The sequence below is a fragment of the Sus scrofa genome, chromosome 2 (genome assembly GCF_054392235.1).
Source record: "Sus scrofa isolate SSC_HxYL_T2T_F1_AM1 chromosome 2, Sscrofa_HxYL_maternal_Yorkshire_Landrace_v2.0, whole genome shotgun sequence".
Lineage (NCBI taxonomy): Eukaryota > Metazoa > Chordata > Mammalia > Artiodactyla > Suidae > Sus > Sus scrofa.
The window spans coordinates 20913772-20933501 of NC_139384.1; the positions used below are offsets into that span (position 1 = coordinate 20913772).

Below are 19730 nucleotides of genomic sequence, written 5' to 3' on the forward strand. Positions count from 1 at the left end.
CCACACGGGGGCAGAGGATGGGCCGTCCCATGAAGGGCGGGGAGTCATCTCAGGCTGGGGACGCGTCCGGGTCGCCCCACTTGGGGATGGCATCCACCTCAAGGAGCCCACACTCACCACCCAGCCCCGAGCAGACCCGAGTTGGACTCAGAGGCCTGGGGTTACACTCCAGCTCTGCCGCCTACCCGGGGGGGGGGGGGGCGAGGGGGGCTTAACCTAGGTCTCCTCACCCACAGAGAGGACCAAGGGTTAGTGTAGGGCAGGGACTGGCCACTTAGGGATCATACCCAACCCACTGCCTCTATTGTGTATGGCTTGCAAGCTAAGAAGAGACTTTACATTTTGAAATAGTTGGGGAAAATAAAAAGAGTATTTTGTCACACAGGCCATTCAAATAAGTTGTCCTGGCACATGGGCTTGCTCACTGGTTTACGTATTGTCCACAGCTGCCATCACTGGCAGAGGACGGCGGTTGTGACAGAGATCAGTGGCCCACAAAGGCTAAAACATTTACCGCCTGGTCTTTTTTGGAAGAAGTTTGCCAGACCTGGAACCTTGGAGGAGAGAGAGCTGGGTGGCAGGAAGAGTCAGGAAGGAGGAGATGGAGGATCCCCAGACAAGCATTCGAATCCTAGCTCTGCCAGCGCATGGCCACAGGCAAGGGACTCACGGGGCCTCCTCCCAGCTGAACCCCCTGTTATAAGGAGAGTGAGGTCAGTGCCCGGCACGGCCTGGCCTCGGTGAGCTGGAGCCGGCTATGCATCTTTATCAGCACTTGCAGAAGTGAGGGGTGAGCGTTTCGTTTGCAGAGGAAATTAAACAAAGAGGGTGTCTCCCGGGGTTGTGCTTTCTTGTATACACTTTGTGTAAACCCGGGAAGGTCTGCCCATGCTTTCCTGCTCGATCGACAGCTACTACAAAACTAGGGCAGCACATCTCATTTGGAAAATTCTAGAACGGTCACTGACAGCTCTGTGAGCAGTAGGAAGGAGGTGCACACTTTATGTTTTATCGCAGGTAAACTGATCGTTTCTAAGCAACTCCAGTTTAAATGGACCAAATATATAATTTTATGCCAAAGTAGTTTATACACTGAAACTATTATACGACTAATATTTTATTAACTCCTGTTCATTCTTCATTACTCATCTCAGACACCCACCTCCTCCAGGAAACCTACTCCAGCCAGCCTTGTCACCACCACCACTGTCACCCCTTCCCCACCAACACACAGGCTGGTTAGGAGCCCTCCTTCTCTGCTTCTTTCCAAGAGCACTGCATACTGGAGTAGTCCCACGACAAGCTCTGGCATCAGGCTGCCTGGGCTTGGATGCTGTCCTGTCACCTCTTAGCTGTGTGCCCTTGGGCAAGTGACTTCACCTCTCTGAACTTCACCTTACTCAGCTGTGAAAAGCGGAAAATAAAACCTGTTTGGCAGGAGTTTCCATCGTGGCGCAGCAGAAATGAATCTGACCAGGAACCATGAGGTTGTGGGTTCAATCCCTGGACTTGATCAGTGGGTTAAGGATCTGGCATTGCCATGAGCTGTGTGTAGGTCGAAGACGCGGCTTGGATCCTGCGTTGCTGTGGTTGTGGTGTAGGCTGGCAGCTGTAGCTCTGATTAGACCCCCTAGCCTGGGAACCTCCGTATGCCATGGGTGCAGCCCTCAAAAGCAATGTAAATAAATAAATAGAAATCAATAAAAAAATAAAAATTAAAAATCGTTGCAATTCTCACTTAAAAACAAAACAAACAAACAAACAAAAAAAACACCTATTTGGCAGATTTCCCCAGAGACTAAATTAGATAATGTTGGTAAAATGCCTGGCATAAGGTAGGCTTTCAATAAATAATAGAGGTTACATTATAACTCATGAGGCTGTACAGTAATTTTCTAATTACTTGTCCACCTCCCCTGTGGACTGTGACATCTTATGAGATCAAATAGGCTCCGGGCAAATTTGCTAAATAAAATGCTAGATCGATGGATGGAGGTAGGGAGGGAGGAATGAGTAGAAGAAGGGGTAGATGAGTGATGGAGGGAGGGGTGGATGGAGATATGGATGGGTGGATGGATAGAGGGATAGATGAATGGAAGGAGGGCGGGATGAGTAGACGAAGGGATAGATGGGTAGATAGATAAACAGATGAAGGAACGGAGAGGTGAATGGAGGGCTAGACGGATGGATGGATAGATGGAGGGACAGATGGAGAGAAGGAAGGATGGAGGGAGGGAGGGATGAGTGGGTGGCCAGATGGGTGGATGGAGAGGTGAATGGAAGGAGAAGGAACTTCCACACAGAACCCCAGGGCTGTCAAGTGCTCAGCCACTCGAAAGGGAGTCTGAGATCCACGGTCTCTAAGTCAGCTGAGACTCTATCTTCAGGCCTCTTCTGTCCTCATCCAAAGGCTGGGGTGGGGGATGTGTAGGGTGAGCTCGCTGAGCCAGCTCTGCACGCCAGGACCCACAGTCAAGGCTCCTGTGCCTCCCTGGGAGCCCCCAGCACAGGAGGTAGGACTGGGGTGGAGCTGGGGTCCTCAAGAGAACCCCTTCTCTGTGATGGGCCCCCAGGGACTCCCACCTTAGAGTAGGAGGCTTGGTTTACCTCTTGCCTGAGGATGGGGGAGGAGCCTTCTAGGCTGACCCCGGAACCTGGATGGCCCCGAAGAGCCTTGGAAAAACCGGGTGGTGTGATGGTGCAGCCCCTCTAGGCTCAGAGTCCAGAGGTTCAGGGTCAGCGCCTGCTCTTCATGCTGTGTGAGACCTAGCACAGATGGCTGTCCCCTGTCCCCAGGCCCGCCTCCTCAACTGTCAAAGGACAGGCTGGCACCAGGGCAGCATTTTCCAGAGTAGTTCTTCAGAACACAAGTCCTAGAAGACTCACTGTTAAGAACAAGAGGCTTGCTGTCACCAAGTCTGTGAAGTGTCATTTCTCCCTGGGAGTCACTGCAGATAGTCACTAGCTGTTGGTGTCTCCAAGACCCCCAGAGCAAACACTGCTGACTCAAACCATCTTTCACTCAACAGCCCAACACCTCCTGGAAGACATGCTAGGAAACGCCAAGCCAAAGGTTCTTGAGGGTCCCTTGGGGCCCGGGGCTTCTGAACTCTAAGAGCTGCAGCAGTTGAAGGAGGTGAGGAGATGGCCCTTCCACCCACCAGCTGGCTCAGACCCAACACCTAAGGGCCTCGCTCTGGAGGCTCTTTGAACAATGCAAACTAGATCTTGTCACTTTCCCTCTGCTCCCCATAACTCTCCAATGGTGACATAGCCAATGTGTTCAGGTGTTCGCCATGAAAATCTAGACTCTTATGTGGCTGGTGGGGCCCTGCCTTGTTTGCCCTGCCCCTTCTGGGTCCTCGGCTTCTCCATCCTCCCCATCACATATTCACTCGTAAGGCCACTCTTTCCTGCACCACACCTGAGCACCGCCTTTGCCCGTGTGGTTCCTCTGCCAAGAGAATCACCGGCCCCTACCCCCACCCCGCCAAAGCCCCTCCGCTGCTGTCTTCTCCCCCTCTCCTAGGCAGGCTGACTGATTCCTCCCAGAGACCCTCCCTGAACACCTGATCTACCCGGCAGGCCTCAATTCCAGCTGCAAATGGAATTAAAATATGCCAATGCGCAGCACGCCCCCCTTCTCGCCCCAACCAAGTCATCGGACTCATGGGAGGGGGGTTCCTCTGGTGATTCTAGGGAGCAAGAGCTTCGATACTTGTGCCTGGCACACAACCCTGCTCACTGTGGTCATCTTATCGTTTCAACAGTGTGTCCGGAGCCCCCGCCAGAATTGGTTCCCATCAGGGAAGGGGCTGCATCTGTCTCATTTGCCCTGTTCCCCAGAGCCCAGGACAGTGCCTAGCACACAGTAAGCACTCCATGTGTATTTGCAGGAAGAAGGAAAGGGGGGCGGGTCTGGGGAGGTCAGGAGAGGTTTCTTAGGGGAGATAAGACAAACCGACTTTAATCCTGCAACTAGAGGTTTCTGGTCCTTAAGAATGACATCACTGGGGCAGGGAGGAAAAAAATAAAAGAAAAAAATTTAAATTAAAAAAAAAGACATCATTGGCTTATTGGGGAGGGGGTTGCTTCTCTCCAAGATTGGACTTTAACTCTTTGGGGTCAGAAAAGCCTGATAGAAGCTGTAAACTCTCTTCCTAGAAAGATGCACCCACAGGAGCAGACACAAGCTTTCATCCGGTTTCAGGGCATCACCAACCCTGGAAAATCAGGACCTCACTTTGCTCATCTCCCAGTTGCTTTAGAGCAGTGGCACCCAATCTTGGTGGTAATTAGAATTACTCTAAGAACTCGAAAACTTGCTAGTGCTTGCTTCATCAGCCCCCCATTTCCCCCACTGCCAAGCCCCTGAGATCCTGGTTTCATTGCTCTAGAATGCAGCCTGGGTATCAGGGGTTTTTGTTTGTTTGTTTGCTTGCTTGCTTGCTTTTTAGGGCCACCCCTGCAGCATATGGAGGTTCCCAGGCTAGGAGTCAAATTGGAGCTGTAGTTGCTGCTGGTCTACGCCAGAGCCACAGCCACACCAGATCCGAGCCATGCCTGTGACCTACACCACAGCTCACAGCAATGCCAGATCCTTAGCCCACTGAGCAAGGCCAGGGATTGAACCTGCGTCCTCATGAATGCTAGTCATATTCATTTCTGCTGAGCCATGAAGGGAACTCCTATTATTTATTTTTTAAGCTTTCCAGGGGGATTCTCTGACTCAGTCCCTCTGCTTTCAGTGGGATGCAGGCAGGTGGGGTCCCTGGTGCAGCAGGTCCAGAATCTCACACGAAGCTCCCTGTACCTCTGCTTCATCCTCTATTCCCAGAGGCACATTCTGGGGTCCTTTACCCCAGAGCCGCATCCTCTGTGCAGGAGGGGCCTTTGGAGATCGCTGCATCTCTCAGAGGGGCCAGACTGAGCAGCCCAGGGGTCACACGGCGAGATGGGGGCTGAGTCCTGAGAAGGACTGGATATTCCCGGTCCAGAGCGCTTCTTCCATCTGCTGCCCTGCCCCAGCTCCCAGGACTTCCGCAGAGAGATTTAAGGAGAACTGGACTCAGAGTCACACAGGAGTCTTTGGTTCCCACCCCTGGATCTGCCGCGCATCAGCCACATGACTGGAGAAATGCTGCGGAGCTGCCTCCTTATCAGTGAATGTGGAGACTAAACCCACCCGCCCCACGCCAGTGGGAAGGTAAACTGTAACCAAGCCTAGTAGGCTTCCATCCATGCTGGCATCCTGGCCCACTCCTCCCACTCTCCCTGCCAGAAGATGCAAATCTGCCACTTCTCACCAGCTGGGCAGCCTTGGGCAATCACTGTGAAGTGATTGGGCCTCAGCTTTCCCACCTGTAAAATGGACTTAATAAGCAGTTATGGGGAGGCTTCCATGAGTTCGTATCTGAAAAGGGCCTGGCACCTTGTAAGTGTCAAATAAAAGCCACCAGTTACCATGGTGATGATTACTATCTGGAAGTTGTTAATTTCCTGACCAACAGTCCAAAACCCTCTGGGGCGGTTTGGTTCAGCTCCCAGATATGTGCCTGGCATAGAGGCCTTGGTGCAGGAGAGTGACAACTGCTGCTCTCAGGTAAGGGGGCGGGGCCAAGTAGGGCGGGGCGGGGCCACCTGAGAAAGGAGGCCTCTGCCCTCCACAGGGCAGGCGGGCGAGGCCTCTGTCTCTGAGCCTCTGGGCTGTGCCACAGGGGCCTGCCCGAGAGCTGGATGTCCAGCCAGTTTGGTGAGTCAGACAACTGATCCCGTGGGAGCTCAGTCAGGCTGCTTGGACAGAAAGTGGAGTGAGAAAGCCTGGCCTGGCTCTTCTGCTCTGGAAGCCCGCCTGTCAGCAGGCCGTCCACCTGCAAAGCTGGTTCTTGGCCACCCAGCTCTGCAGTTTGCTGGACTTTGTCCTGACTGCCCGTGAAAAGAGGCTGTGTTTGTTTTCATGTGTGACAGGTGATATGTTTCCTGGAACCTGTGCTGAGTCCGGTGTTGGGGAGGGGGTGGCTGGCTTGTTGACCTCCTGCCTATCTTGTTTCTCAATCTCGGGTCTTACCTTTTCCCCTTGTTATTAAAACAGAAAAATAAGAATAAAAAGCTGTTACCCTGGGCAACAGGCAAATCAGGAGGCCATAAAGCGTGATTAGGATCTCACATTTCCTTCAAGACTTTGGTTTGAATCCCAGAGCTGCTCCCTACTGTGTGACCTTGAGCAGGGGGTTACTGAGCCTCTCTGAGCTCGATGGCATCTCTAACATGAGAGGCACTAGCGGGATCGCCTGCCTCAAAGGGCTGGCAGAGGTCTGAGAGAAGGTGTGTAAGGAGCTCTGGGGGCAATGCCAGCTGCCCACAACACAAGTGACAAACCCCACCACCACCCATCATGGGGTGGGAGAAGCACGCCCAGATCAGACTTTCCCAGGAATCCCAGGATTTTTAGACTCCAAGGCCTCCTGGTTGTCTGACAGATGCGGAAGCCAAGGAGCAATAAAGGACAGCTCCTGTCACATGATTCTGCGAGCTGGTGTGACAGGCTCCTGTTCTCCTGAGAACCTTAACAGTCTGAAGCTGGGACTGACCCCTGGAATTGGAGGGAAGATGACCAAGGGGACCAGAGAAATGCAGGCCAGCAGCCACCTCCGGCAAGACTGTGGTTGTAGAGTGACAGCGCTTTTCTGCTTGCACCATGCCATTCCCACTATCTCTCCTTTAATCTCTGTAACAAGCCCCTGAGATATTATCACCCCCTGCATCTATTTAACAGAGGCAGAAACGGAGTCTCAGGTTCAGTGACTTGCCTAAGGCCACACAAGTAGTGGCTAAGCCCTAATTGAACTTCAGAGCTCCTTTCCCTGCACCTGCTGCCTCAGTGCATGAAGTAGATGCAGGGCCACCCCCGTCACCCTCTTGCAACCCTATCTGCTTGCCTGACCCTGCCCCCCATCCTTCCCCAGCTCCAAGGCCTGCCTCTTGGCTTCCTGGCAGGAAGGAAAAGATCAGCCCCACCAATCCTGACCAGGGTGTTCCTTCTGCATGGCTGATGAGGCCAACAGATGTGGCCCCTCCTTGCTTTGCTCTGAAACCCAACCAATGAGATCAGCATGAAGAAGGAGCCACTCTGATGGAGGGTGCAACATAGGGGAGAGCAAACACTTCGAACCTTCCAGCCACTCCATCTTGCCTAATGCAGCCAATGACTCAAGTTGAGGCTGAGCCGTAGCCTCTAAACTCTCCCTCTCCTGGCTCCCCTTCCTGACTGTTTTCTGCAGGATGCTTGGGTGCCATGAAAGCCCTGCTCCCTCCAACACTGGGTTCTAAGGCCCACACTCAGATTCACAGTGCTAGCAAGGCCTTTGACATCACCTACTTTGTCTTCAGATGAAGAGTCTGAGGTCCAGAGAGGACCATAAATCTCCACCCTTCTAGGGAATGTGTGTGTGCAGCGTGTACAGAGAAGGGAGAAGATTGGTTAGAGCCATCAGTATGTCCCAACTTGTTTCACATCATGAGAAATGTAGAGAAGTACACATATTTATTCAGCACCCTAAGGTGGACAGACAAAACGGCATCTGGTTTGAGTTAATCTGCCCAGAGCTCTGTTCCCAGGGGCTGAGGAGATAACCAGCCATCCCTACACATCTGTAAGCCATTCAGGCACATCAGTTCAGAAGCCCTAAGTTAGAAGGATATTTAGGACTATGTGAGAGGCTGTTTGGGGGCCCCAGGGGCTAGGGACCCTAACAAGAAGACCCAAATTCCCAGGTGGGCTCTCAGGCGTCAGTTCCCTTCTGAAGACCCCTCCCAAGCCTCATGGTGGGAAGAATAATGAACCAGGTCATAGTATGGATTTTGATTTGAGAGAGAGACCTAAATCCCAATCCCATTTCACAGAGCTGTGTGACTCTTGGCACGTTGCCTACCCACCCTGGACCTCAGCGCCCTTATCTGTACAATGGGGATATCAAGGCTCGTCCATGAAGATGGTGGAATTAGCTTGCTGAACCCTAGGAAGTGGGCACAACAGAGGCAGGAGTCTCTGGAAAGAGGATGTGTTAGGTCCAGAGTCCCTTCCTTACATGGAAGGAGGAGGATATGCATAGCGTTTGTCCCTTGAGGAATTCCCTGCTGGCCTAGCAGTTAAGGACCTGGTGGTCACTGCTGTGGCTCAGGTTTGATCCCTAACCCAGGAATTTTTGCCTGCTGCAGGCATGGCCAAAAAAAATAAAAGAAAGATTGTCCCTTGAGATGTGAGACACATGCAGATCCTACAAACTGCCCCAGGAAGGTTCTTGTCACCCAAGAACTTGAAACAGATATCAGGCAGGGGGTGGGGCCTGATGAAATGAATGGTTATGAAAGCATCCCCTTGTGAGCAGGGCTTCACCATCATACCTCATTTAAGCCCCCTCCCCTCTGCTAGGTGGAGAGCAGGGCTTCTCCACCTCTGTTTTCTAAGCAGGGTATCTGGGGCCCAGCAATGTGGTGGCACTTGCTCTGGTCACACGGAGGACAGTGGCCCAGCTGAACATTGTGCTCCAGACCCTCTGCCTCTGGAGTCCAGGGTCCTACCCGCTTGGTGATTCTGCTCCCCACCACTGAGCAGTCTCACGTGTGGTCACAAAAGCCTGGCATCAAGGCCTGTGGAATCAGAGGGCCCAGGAATGGGGCCAGGGGTCCGCAGGTTGACAGATGCACAGGTGCGGTGGAACGCTCAGCCTACCCCACCAGCTGTGACAGCGCGGGATGCAGATGCCCTGGCAGGACCACCAGGGCATGAGTGAACCCAAGCCTAACCCTTAGAGGCCACCTCAAAGTGGGCAGCACGCCTCCCTTGAATGGCTCGTGAGTTGGAAGCCCTGAGGGGCTGCCTCCCAGGCAGCTCCCAGTGGCTACCTCTGCTGAGTTTCCATCCTGAGCCCATGCCATCCCTTGAACCCCCCACTCTGGGTGGCGCCAGGAAATGGATGGGTATAACCCTTCTCTGCCCTCAGGGAGCCCTTGGTCTGGAGGGGCACCGACCAGAAAGTGAGCAATTTGACAGCAGCAACGTCCTTAAGCAACACAGCGACCCCACCCAGCCTCCAGCGCTCCCTTGGTGGGTCAGAATGGCCTCTTTATTTATTTATTTTTATTTTTTATTTTTTGCTTTTTAGGGCCGCACCTGCAGCATATGGAAGTTCCCAGGCTAGGGATCGAATCAGAGCTGTAGCCACTGGCCTACGCCACAGCCACAGCCACACTGGATCCGAGACCCCTCTGCGACCTACACCACAGCTCACAGCAACACCAGAAGCGAGGCCAGGGATTGAACCTGCATCCTCATGGATATTAGCCGGGGTTGTTAACCACTGAGCCACGACGGGAACTCTAGAATGGCCTCTTTAGAACGCAGCCCCCAGCGTTCATGGTAACCAAAGCCCATGTCTTCGCAGTTACTACCCGCCAGTGATGGTGTTTACATGCTTCACAGGGCTCAGCGTATACTTGCCACGACCCTATGAGGTTATTAGCCCCATTTTACAGTTAAAGAACTGAGACCCAGGGTGGTGAAGGGACTTACCCCAGATGACACAGGCCATATGGCTGGGGGTTGACCCCCAAGAGCCTGACCCAGAGCCCCCAAGTGTAAAACTGTCATGCTGCGCTGCCTGACAGGTGACAAAAATAACCTCACCAAGGCACGAGCTACGTTAATTGGGTTTCACAGCCCAGCCTCCAGACCCAACCAATTGAAGATGCTCTGGGAGGCACCAGGGACCAGGGAACAGCTCACACCTCATCCAGGGCCTTGCCAGCCAGGGGCAGGTGGCCAAAAAAAAAAGATGAATCTCTGGGCCAAGGCTGCAGAGAAGAGGCTGGTGCTGGGTGTGGGCTCTTGGTGGGGCGATTAGGGAGAAGGGGGGTGGTTTCTAATCAGGGACCTCACACGGCAGCCGTCCGGGCACATCCTCCCTTGGCACCGGGCCTGGCAAGGAAGAGATGGGGCCGCTGAGATGCCACCTCCTCTGAGCAGCCTTCCAGCACATTCTCCTGCATAGACATTCACAGAGCACTATCAGGCAGCATTTTCTATTTTACAGGCTCACCTCTCACCGTCTTTATAACCCACAGACCTCAGGTCCCCTCTGGTCTCCAGGAGGAGCCTGAGTAAAAACTCACCCAGGAGTGCTGGCCTTGCTGGGCAAGGCAGGACCCCACCGTGGGAGCCGGCCCAGCGCCACCTCCCAGACCACCCCCTGTGCTCACCCCTCACTCTCTTCTGCCTCCACCCGTGACTGCCTTGATGGGCCAGCTGCCCTCTGGGTATGCTGCCCTCCCCACACCAGCCTTCAACCATGGCCCATCCCCTCCCCAGCCCGTTCTTCTTAGCTTTGGCCTCGCCCAGATTCTGGAGCACCAGGCAGGACCTGGACAGACGCCACCCCCACCCACCCACCCACACACACACACACACACACACTTCTTGGGATAGTCCTGAGCAGGCTGGGTCTTTATCACCAAAAAGCATGCTGGAGCCACTCCCAGCCCAGAGGAAGCTGAGGCGGGGGGGGGGGGGGGGGGGGGGGGGGGGAGGGACTTGACTTCAGCCAGTTGCCCTTAAGCCAAAATGAGCACCCAGCTCCCAAACAGCCCCATGGAATTCTCCCCTCCAAGCCTACAGGGCCCTAGGGAGGAATGAGGAAAGCCCAGCCAGCTCGGCACCGTCTCATTCCTCTTCTGCAAACCTCAGCTTCCCTCTCTCAGCAATGGGGACAGTCCCTGTGCCAGCCCCTCAGGCAGGGATCCTGCCACCTGGACCCTGGAGACCTAGGACTGCGCCACCCTCACTTCTTCTCGACCCACTTCCCACTCCCAACTCTGGGGACAGGCCCGAGGCCAAATCTGGCCAAGCACTGGGTAGGGAGGCTGGGAGGCTCCACTGTGGGCTCCAAAAAGTCCCTTTCCTTCTCTGGGATAACAACGGCTCATCCCTACCTTACAGGGAGGTTTGAGGAATCCAAATATTCTAGCACAATAAAGGGAAGTTTGGTGATTATTATCACCGTGGGAAGGTTTCTGGCCACATGTTGCTGGGAGGAGGGGGTGACAGACAAACAGACAGACATGGAAAGGAAAGGTGCTTGGTGCCACCAGAAGGGTTGGTGCCTCCAGTGAGCTCCGGGGGCAGGGGTGGGCTTCTAAATGTTCCCAGCACGGGGACCTTTGGGGACACTACCTCGGTCTTGATCAGGCAGAGCTTCAGGCCTGGGCTGGCTCCCTGGGGCTGCACAGGGAAAAAACAGGCCAGGGAACAGCAACCTGGCACAGCAGGCCCAGAGCCAAGAGCACAGCAGCCTGGTGAGCCTCCGGGGGTCCAGAGGGAAAGGGGACCATTCGTGTCGCAGTAGGAAAGCAGATATGCAAATGAACTGTGACTGGCTGGACTCTAGGCTCCAGGAGGGAGCCCGCAGTGCTTCGGGTCACCTGGATTCCCAGCCCACCCCGCATACCCCACAAGCCTTGCATGATCCTGAGAATACGGAACCCAGGCGTATGCCCCTCCCACAGACCCGGAAACCGAGGCTCAGGGAGGCCTGTTCGTTTCTGTCCCTCTGCCCAATGACTCCCCTGTTATCTGCCCAGGACACCCCCTGGGGAGAGCAGATAGCGTTCGAGCTTGAGACCAAGGTCCAACCAGACACCTATGCCAGGGGGTTGGGTGGGTGAAGGAGGAATGAAACCCAAGCCGATTGCAGGGAAGGGAGGGATGGACATTTCCCGAGCACCTCGAAGCCCCAGATATCAGGGGCAGGTGCTGACACGCTTCAGCTCACGTCCATCTCCCAGTGGTCAGTGAGGAGGCAGCTTTTTTATTTTTAGAAAGAAGTCAGTGTTAAGAGAGAAGTGACTTGGTCAGGGTGGCAAAGTATGAGTCATGGTCTGAGGCTGACCCTGAAGGGGTCCGCTGTCCCCAGGCCACTCAGACCCAGAACCCTGAGCCCTGCCAGCCTGGCAGCCCCCCGGGGGCTTGGGCCCACAGCGGCCACAGCCCCTGCTCTCACAGCCACCTCGGTGAGTTAACCAACCTTCTTAGTCAGTTTCCCTGTTGGACAGAACCCAAGACAGGTGAGCTGGCGCAGCCTCATGGAGGTGGCCTCGTGGAGGTGGCCAAGGAAGATGGCTGGAGCTGGGTCTGGAGGGATGAGGAAGACTCAGATCAGGAGATAAGGCAGGAGGTAAGGGCATTCAGGCAGAACCACAGGACAAAGGCCCAGAGCCCTGAGAGGGTGGAATAGTCTGTACCATGCATTTAGACGACAGGCACAGTCCCCAGGGGAACCAGAGCACCTGGGCTGGACCCTGTCTCCCCTCTCCACCAGGGACCCCAGATGCCAGGCCTGGGCAGGAGCCAGTAACAGGGACAGGCTGGACCCACCCCACCTTCCCTCCCTCCAGTTCCCAGCCCAGAACAAGGATCTCTGGCCAGCCTTTCCAGACACACAGCTGGGTGTCCTGGTGGCTGGGCTGGGGTCCTCCCACTGCAAGACACTGAAGCCCAGGGAACCAGACTCAGGATGGGGAGCAAAGATGGTTTCAAGTCCTGGCTCTAGCCCCTCCTTAGCTGTAGGACTCAGGGCATCTCACTCACAGCCTCTGTCATCATCCATAAAATAAGCTTAGTAATAATACCTTCCCTGCCTACTTTACAAGGTGCTGGGAGCTTGCAGGAGCAAGTATGTGAGAAAATGCCCCCTGCTAAAAGCTATAAAGCATAAGGTATCATTAGGAGAAACGGGACTTGGGTGCCCCGAGGCAGAGGGTGACCTGCCACAGTCACAGCGCCAGGTGGCAGCCAGCACGAAATGAACTGGGTGTCCTGGTGGCTGGGCCGGGATCTTCCCACTGCAAGACCCTGAATCCTAGGGGAGCCCTGCCCATCAGGCTGACCCTCTTTGCATGGGTGGTGGGTGGCATACAGACCGTCACCGCCATATCCCAGTTCCTTCGGTCCAGGACCCACTGCCACTTCAGACCAGGGTCCCAGCCTTGGGATTTGGAATTGAAAGCCTAGTGCTGCTGTGGCCTTGGGCAAGTCAGTTTAGCTCCAGGAGGCTCAGTTTCCTCATCTGTAAATGGGGGCTGATGATATAATCTCCCCTGGAGGGGAAGGGAGGGCGCTGGTAGGAGGATGCGCGATATCATGGCTGAAAACTGCCCAACCAGGCTGGGCACACATCAGATACTTAGCAGGTGAGGGTTCTCCTCTCCCTCTGCTGTGCCTGCCAGACAGCGCCCAGGGCTCAACCGAAGAAAGTTTCTAGCCTTCTGGAAAACTGACCCAGAACAATAACTGGGAAAGTAAACTGGCTGGCGAACACTAGCTTTCGGAAGGTCACGTTACTGAGTGGTTAGTGGGGGTAAAAGCAGAGCAAGACCCTGGCTTGGAGATGATATGGGGAACCTGCCTTCCCAGGCCCCTCGCTTGGAGACCCCCAGGCAGGCATAGGACTCAGGGAAGGCATCTCTACTCCGCGCCACACCTACATGCGGAAGCCTGGAGAGACTGGGGTCGGGGGAGATTCAGGAGGAGCAGGGAGAGGTCACAAGGCCAGGGGTCTGGTATTTGCATCCCTATTAGCTTCCAGCCCATCCTTGGACATATGAGAGTGCCTGACAGAGCCTCAGTTTTCCTTTCTGTAAAATGGGCATGGCGGTAATCATCTTATCCACACAGAACTATGTAGTAGCGCCTCCTGGAGAAGAGAGGATGAGGGTGGGGGCGAGGAGAAAGTGAGTTCAGACCTCACGGGAGCCTCCACTAAACCAGGCAAGGTTCCTTACTGGCAGCAGCCCCGGGAGCTGAAATTCACTACACCGCCAGCTCCCCCACCCCAACCCACTACTCGGCTGGTTCTCCAAGTGCTGTCTCAGACCAAGAGCAGCGGCACCTCCTGGGAACACGTTAGCAATGCACGTTCCTGGGCTGCACCCCAGACCAAAGGGGCAGAAACTCCAGGGGTACGATCTGTGCTTTAACGACCCCTCCAGGAGACTCTGACACATGCCAGGGATGAGAACCACACCCCCACCCCAGCCCCCCAGGCCCTCCTCCAGAGGAAAGTCCTCCCCCAGACTGATCTTCCCATTCTCCGGCTCCCAGAAGGCTGCTGGGGAGGAAGGAGTCACCATGGAGAGATGTCATTAAATAGTAAAGATCCTATAATTAGTTAATGACACCACGGGCTCCTGGGGAGAGGAGGAGGGTCAAAGGTCAGAGCATAGAGAGGAGGAAAATGTCCTCTGTATCTACCTGTCTTTCTCTTTCAGACTCTTCTACACACACACACACACAGAAGCGCCAGGAGCCGCCCCCCTCCCTTCTGGGAGCTTGCTAACTAGCACCCAGGGACAGACAGTGCCTCTCCACTGCCCCACCCCACCCGCCCCACCAAGAGCTGGAGCTAAGTGTGGGGGTACACTGGTGGCTATCGGGGAAATGGCTTTTCCCTGAGAATCTGGTCCTCAGACCTTGAGTCTAAAAAGACAAGAAAGCCACTACTAAGAATCCCGCCTGTGGAGATTACTCAAGTTGAGTACTCAGGAGACGTATGGACAAGATGGTCACTCTCGCCATGTGGGTACCGATGAAGAATTCAAAATGGCCTAAATGCACAACAGCAGGAGGACAGCTAACTGGGTCACGCAGACCTACGTGGTGGCATACGATGGAGCAGGGAAACACGCCGTGGAAGAAGATGGAATAACATGGAAAAATCCTCTGTCTGCAATGTTAACCTGAAAACGGCAGCGCAGGAAGTGGTTCGTGGGCGCGATCCCAATCTTGCGTGAGTCTATGTGCACATGCACGCACCAGACTGTTCATGACACTTATCTCTGAGCAGTTATTTCCTCCTTTGCATCTGTTCTTCACCCTTCAACATTTTCCACAAAACTGTGTCTCCAATAATTAAAAAATATTTTTTTTCCCTTAAAGGGCCCATCAGTTCATATCAGGTAGAGATGAAGTTTTTAAAAGAGATCAGAAATGTCTTTCTGACATCAGCATCACTATCGTGGTTGGGGAGGATGCTGGGGGAGGGTGTGACAAGGGAGGCTTGGTTCGCCCCCACCCCAGGGAGTGTTCACACTCTACTTGGTCCCCAGGTGGTTCCCATTAGCACGATCAGGACCAAGAAGTGGAAGGGAGGGTGGGTTTGCTCAAATTCTATACTATATTTTTTAAGAGTCAGATTTGTGCAGAGAAGAAAGGAAGTGAGCTCTTCAAGCCTTGAGGTTGGTAAACAAAAGCTGAATGTCATCCATGGGATCAGACTGGGGAGGTAGGTTGACTCAGTGAACTACAGAACTGCTCACAAGACCATGATGTTGTGAATTTAGTCACAAGCCCTCAACTTTGTCCTCAACTCTAAGCCAAAAGCACGGGTTGAGGCTGGGCTCTGATGGTCTGATGGAGGACTAAGCCCAGAGAGACCTCAGGCCCTCTTGACCCCCGATCTCCAAACAGCCCTGGAAAGCGCTTTCATTCCAGATTCGGGACCTCTGGTCTTTGGGGAGGAGGACTGTCATTTCCCCAAGGGGTGGCAGGAGAAGCCTTCATTCATCACTATCACCTCTACCATCCCCCGGTTTGTATGGAGGGGACATTCTGTGCCGGGCCCACCACTAAGTGTTTTACTCACAATCATTATCTCATTTAATCGTCACCAAAAGCAATGAGAGAGGTACTGAGACCATTCCCCATTTCATGGATAAATAAACCAAGGCTCTGAGAGGCTGAGAAACTTGTCCAAAGATGAGCAGATAGCAGGAGGAAGACCTGGCCCCTATCTAGGTCTTCACGACATCAACGCCTGAGGGTTGGAAGAAGCCCAAGCTCAGCAGGACTCCAGCGGTCCCCTACTTGCAGCCTGGCCCTGGGAATCACTGATACGCACATGAGAAGCATGGCACCACGTTCTACAATAAAAGAGGAGCCTGCAGCCGGACCCTGCCAGGAGAGGGTGTGGATTGGAGAGAAAGGTGATCAGAGGGGCATTTGAGAGCCTCTAAATGGCACAGCCTCCTGCTGCGGTTACTCCCCTGCTCTGTGTTCAGGGAGGCCAGGGGTCAGGGAGGCGGCTTGTCTCCATGACCGACAGTGACCCAGGGCTTCCCACTCAGTCGGAGAGAGACCTCTGACAAATCCATCCTCTCCCACCCTCACTGAGTTTCTACTTCCTCTCTTACATGAAGGCATTGCATCATGTCCCACTGCAGCAACATTCTACTATTCCGTCTAAGACAGTGAGTGGGAGAGTGATTTTCCAACTTCAGTAGTGGAATTACTCATTGATGGCATTATTGTCAGCAGGTCAAATGAATATTTACTGTTTGCATAGCAGGCATCGTTTGAAGCGATGAGATGGAACACATATTCCTCTCTCCGCTTGTTTCCCTGATGAGGGACCTCTACGAAAAGAACACCTCCGGTCTCGCTCCGCCCCCTTCCGCACCTCTTGCCAGAACCTCCAGCCGTGGCCTGTCTGATTGGTTCATTTGGGAGACATACTGGGCATGCTCAGCAGGGTTCCTCCTCGCGCTGAGCCAGGCTACCTGCAAGCAGCGCTCCATCTGGGCTGCTCACCTGCTTACTACCAGCTTCTGCAGGGAGGCTGGCCCCTGTTGAGCTCTGCCTGTGACCGGAAGAGTAACTCTGCCAAGTCTAGGGCAGAGGGTTAGCAAGTTCTCTGGACGCCGGATCTAAAGCCACGCGCTCCCGGCTTCCTTTGGAGCTCCATCTTTGTCAACTTTCCTTTCCCTTGTTCCAAATTCAGAAGAGGGTTTCCCTCTAAAACCTCAACAAGTGTGAAGGTCCTTTAACTCTCAAGACACCCCTCTGAATTATGTATTATTATCATCCCGATTTTACAAGTGAGGAAAGTGGGCCCTTTGGCGTCAAGGATTGCTGAAAAGCTTTCTAAACACCAGACAGCATTCGGGGTGTGTCCACCGGAATGGAGGCTGAATTGTACTCCCCTTCATATCTGACTCCTGACTCCCTCCATAGACACTCCTTCAGTCTTTTGAGGTTTGACAAACCGATACTTTCAACCCCGCCCCCTTTTGGAATAAATATCATTAACAACAAAATCCTCAATATGATCCCAAATTCATACAATGCATTTTTGTTTAAATATGTATAGTATGGTTTTTGATAGCTTTATTGTTTGTTTATGCTTTCTTTCTTGAGTATAAAAATCTGGGCTTACCGCAAAAGATTAAGAAAATAGGAAAAAGTGAAAAAAAAAATAAGGTCTGTAATCTGAGCTAGATAACCCCATTATTATGCGTATACTTAAATGTATTGTCTACTTTTTAGCTTTTTGAGTGTAGTCCTGGTGGGGGGGGCACTGCTTGGTCATTCTGTGTCTGTAGTATCTTGGTGGCAATGTGGGGACCTGTGGCAGCAGAAGAGGCTGGGTACCCAGAAGTCTTTTCCTTGAATAAAATACTGCACCTCCCCACCATGATATCACATGTGCCTCTCTTGCAAAAGTTAAGTGCAGCAAATGCAGGATAATAGAGTTTTGCAGTGGCTGTAACTTACCCAAGGTCTCATGGCAGGTAAAGGATAAGCTGGGATCAGAACCCAGGTCTCCAGATTCCCAGACTCAAGCTGTTCACCCAGCTTTATCGCCCCCACAAAATCCTGATAGCAACACCATCCAAAACAGCTGGTACACATAAAGCATAAAGCACTCACTTCGTGTTATATGTATCACAAATGCTCCACATACATTTATATCATTCTTGCACAACCTTATGAGGTAAGTACTATTATCACCTCCATTTTAGATGCTGAAACTCATATGCAGAGGGGTTATGAGACCTGCCCAAGGTCACACCCAGCAGGAAAATGGGAGAGGCAGAAATGATCATCCTCGGGCAGTTTGATTCCAGAATCCACGGCATTGCCTGTGGCTTGTCTTCCACTCTCCTGGGCCAAGGCAGCTGGACCCCGGCAGGCTTCTGGAGCATTTGCTGCCTGAAGAGTAAGAAAACTGGCCTAGGGGGTCACCCCGTGGACCGGGTCACTGCAGCTGCACAGCAGAGCCAGGAGCTGAACCCAGTCTTCCTAATGCCCCATTTCCAGCACTTTGTTCAATTTTCTGCATGGGTCCTAGGAGCCCAGGTCCAGAATCCCCAGCAACTCCCACCCCAGATCAGCCCTGCACATGGCAGGGAAAGTTGGGGTGCAGCCCAGAGAAGGGCCGAAGCCCCCGCTTCCAGGAAAGAAGTCAGGGCAAAGTGGAAGTGCCTCCCGGAGCTAGCGGGCAAGGATAACTCAGGGGGTGGACGTCCCAGAGACCGTCTCCCCTCCCCCCACCCCGCCCTGAGCCCGCGCCACGCCGCACGGGGCAGGGGCACCTTCCTCAAATAAATGCTGACTTGAAGCTGCCTTTTCTGGCTAAGTCAGGGTTCACCGAAGGCCAGTGTGGCCCCTCACCAGGCTGGGGCTGCAGGAAGTCAGGCTCTTCCCCTCTCAGGAGAGGAAAGGCCAGGCCTCACAGGGGAAGCAGAAGCCCGGGATGAAGCAATTCCAAGCCAGCTGGACCATTCCCACCTCTCTGGACCCCCGTTCAGGCCTCCGGGCAGGCCTGAAGGGCAAAGCAGGCACATCCAGACCCTGCTGCCTGACTCTGCCTGTGCCAAGGAGCCACCAAGGATCTGGCTCTGAGCTGGGTCTTCCTGGACCACCCCGAGGAGAATCACTTATTCATTCAACCATCATTTCCCAACCGCCGGCTGTGGGCCAGGCCTCGTGCCAGGAGTTAGGACACAGAGATAAGACAGGGCAGTCCCTGGCTGGGAGGGTTCACGGAGACACTCCATATGCCACCAAACAGCAGCCAAGAGGCAAGAACTCGGTGTAGACAAGCCCGGAGGAAAGCAGAGAAGGGAAAGAAGACGAGGAGGTTCCGAGAAAGTCTGCCCCTGACGTTCAGACCTACTTCCCCTCAGGAAGCTTAGAGTCACGTTGGGGAGGGCTAGCCACCCCCAGGGAGACGAAAGTGACTCTCATCTCCAGGCACACACACACTCACGTTGGCACAGAGGGCCCATACGGAAGGCTGGTGCTCGGGGGGTGTTCCTGGGGGCCTGAGAAGTGGCCTGGTACAAGCTTTGAAAGACTGGTCGGGTGCAGAAAACAAGAAGGCAGCAGCTCTCATTCATGGGGGATTCACCCCGTGTAGGTATACAATTGCTAAGGGCTTCCTACGTCCTTTTTTGTTCTTATCTTCACCCCTTGTAGTTACCATTGTTATCCCCAATGTGCAGATTCAGAAACTGAGGCTCCGAAAGGGTTACATAGTAAGGAATGGGCGGGGCCAGGATTTGGCTTCACCACCGTGCTGCAGACAGGCAGCGGGTTGGCAAGGGTGCTTCCGGTGTCAAGGTTAGGAGGTGGGACCAATTACGGTATGTTTGAGTCACCCCGTTCAAGCCTGTATTGAGACCCCTCGCGGGTGTGCCTTCGCATGTGCCCTACTTTACAAACGACAGAACCCAGGCTACAGAAACCCCTGAGAGCTGAGGAAGAATAGGCCATTAGCAGAGCAGGGAAGAAAGAGCCCAGAGAGGGGAAGAAATTCTTAGGGCAGGTCAAACTGAGGAGCTGGAACTAACTCTAAGAATCAGAATACAGGAGTTCCCGTCGGGGCGTAGCACAAACAAAT

General features: G+C 53.8%; 1 protein-coding gene across 3 annotated transcripts in view; it reads right to left on the minus strand.

Moving 5' to 3' along the window:
- The window catches only part of CD82 (CD82 molecule), a 51997-nt gene that overhangs the window by 27894 nt on the left and 4373 nt on the right, over positions 1-19730 (minus strand). For 2 of the 3 annotated variants that reach the window (XM_085008261.1, XM_085008269.1), the window contains exon 2: positions 12078-12184. The exons of the other annotated variant lie outside the window; for it this stretch is intronic. The gene's annotated coding sequence lies outside the window, so the exon portion shown is untranslated. The remainder of the gene's footprint in view (positions 1-12077; positions 12185-19730) is intronic. 3 annotated transcript variants of the gene reach the window in all.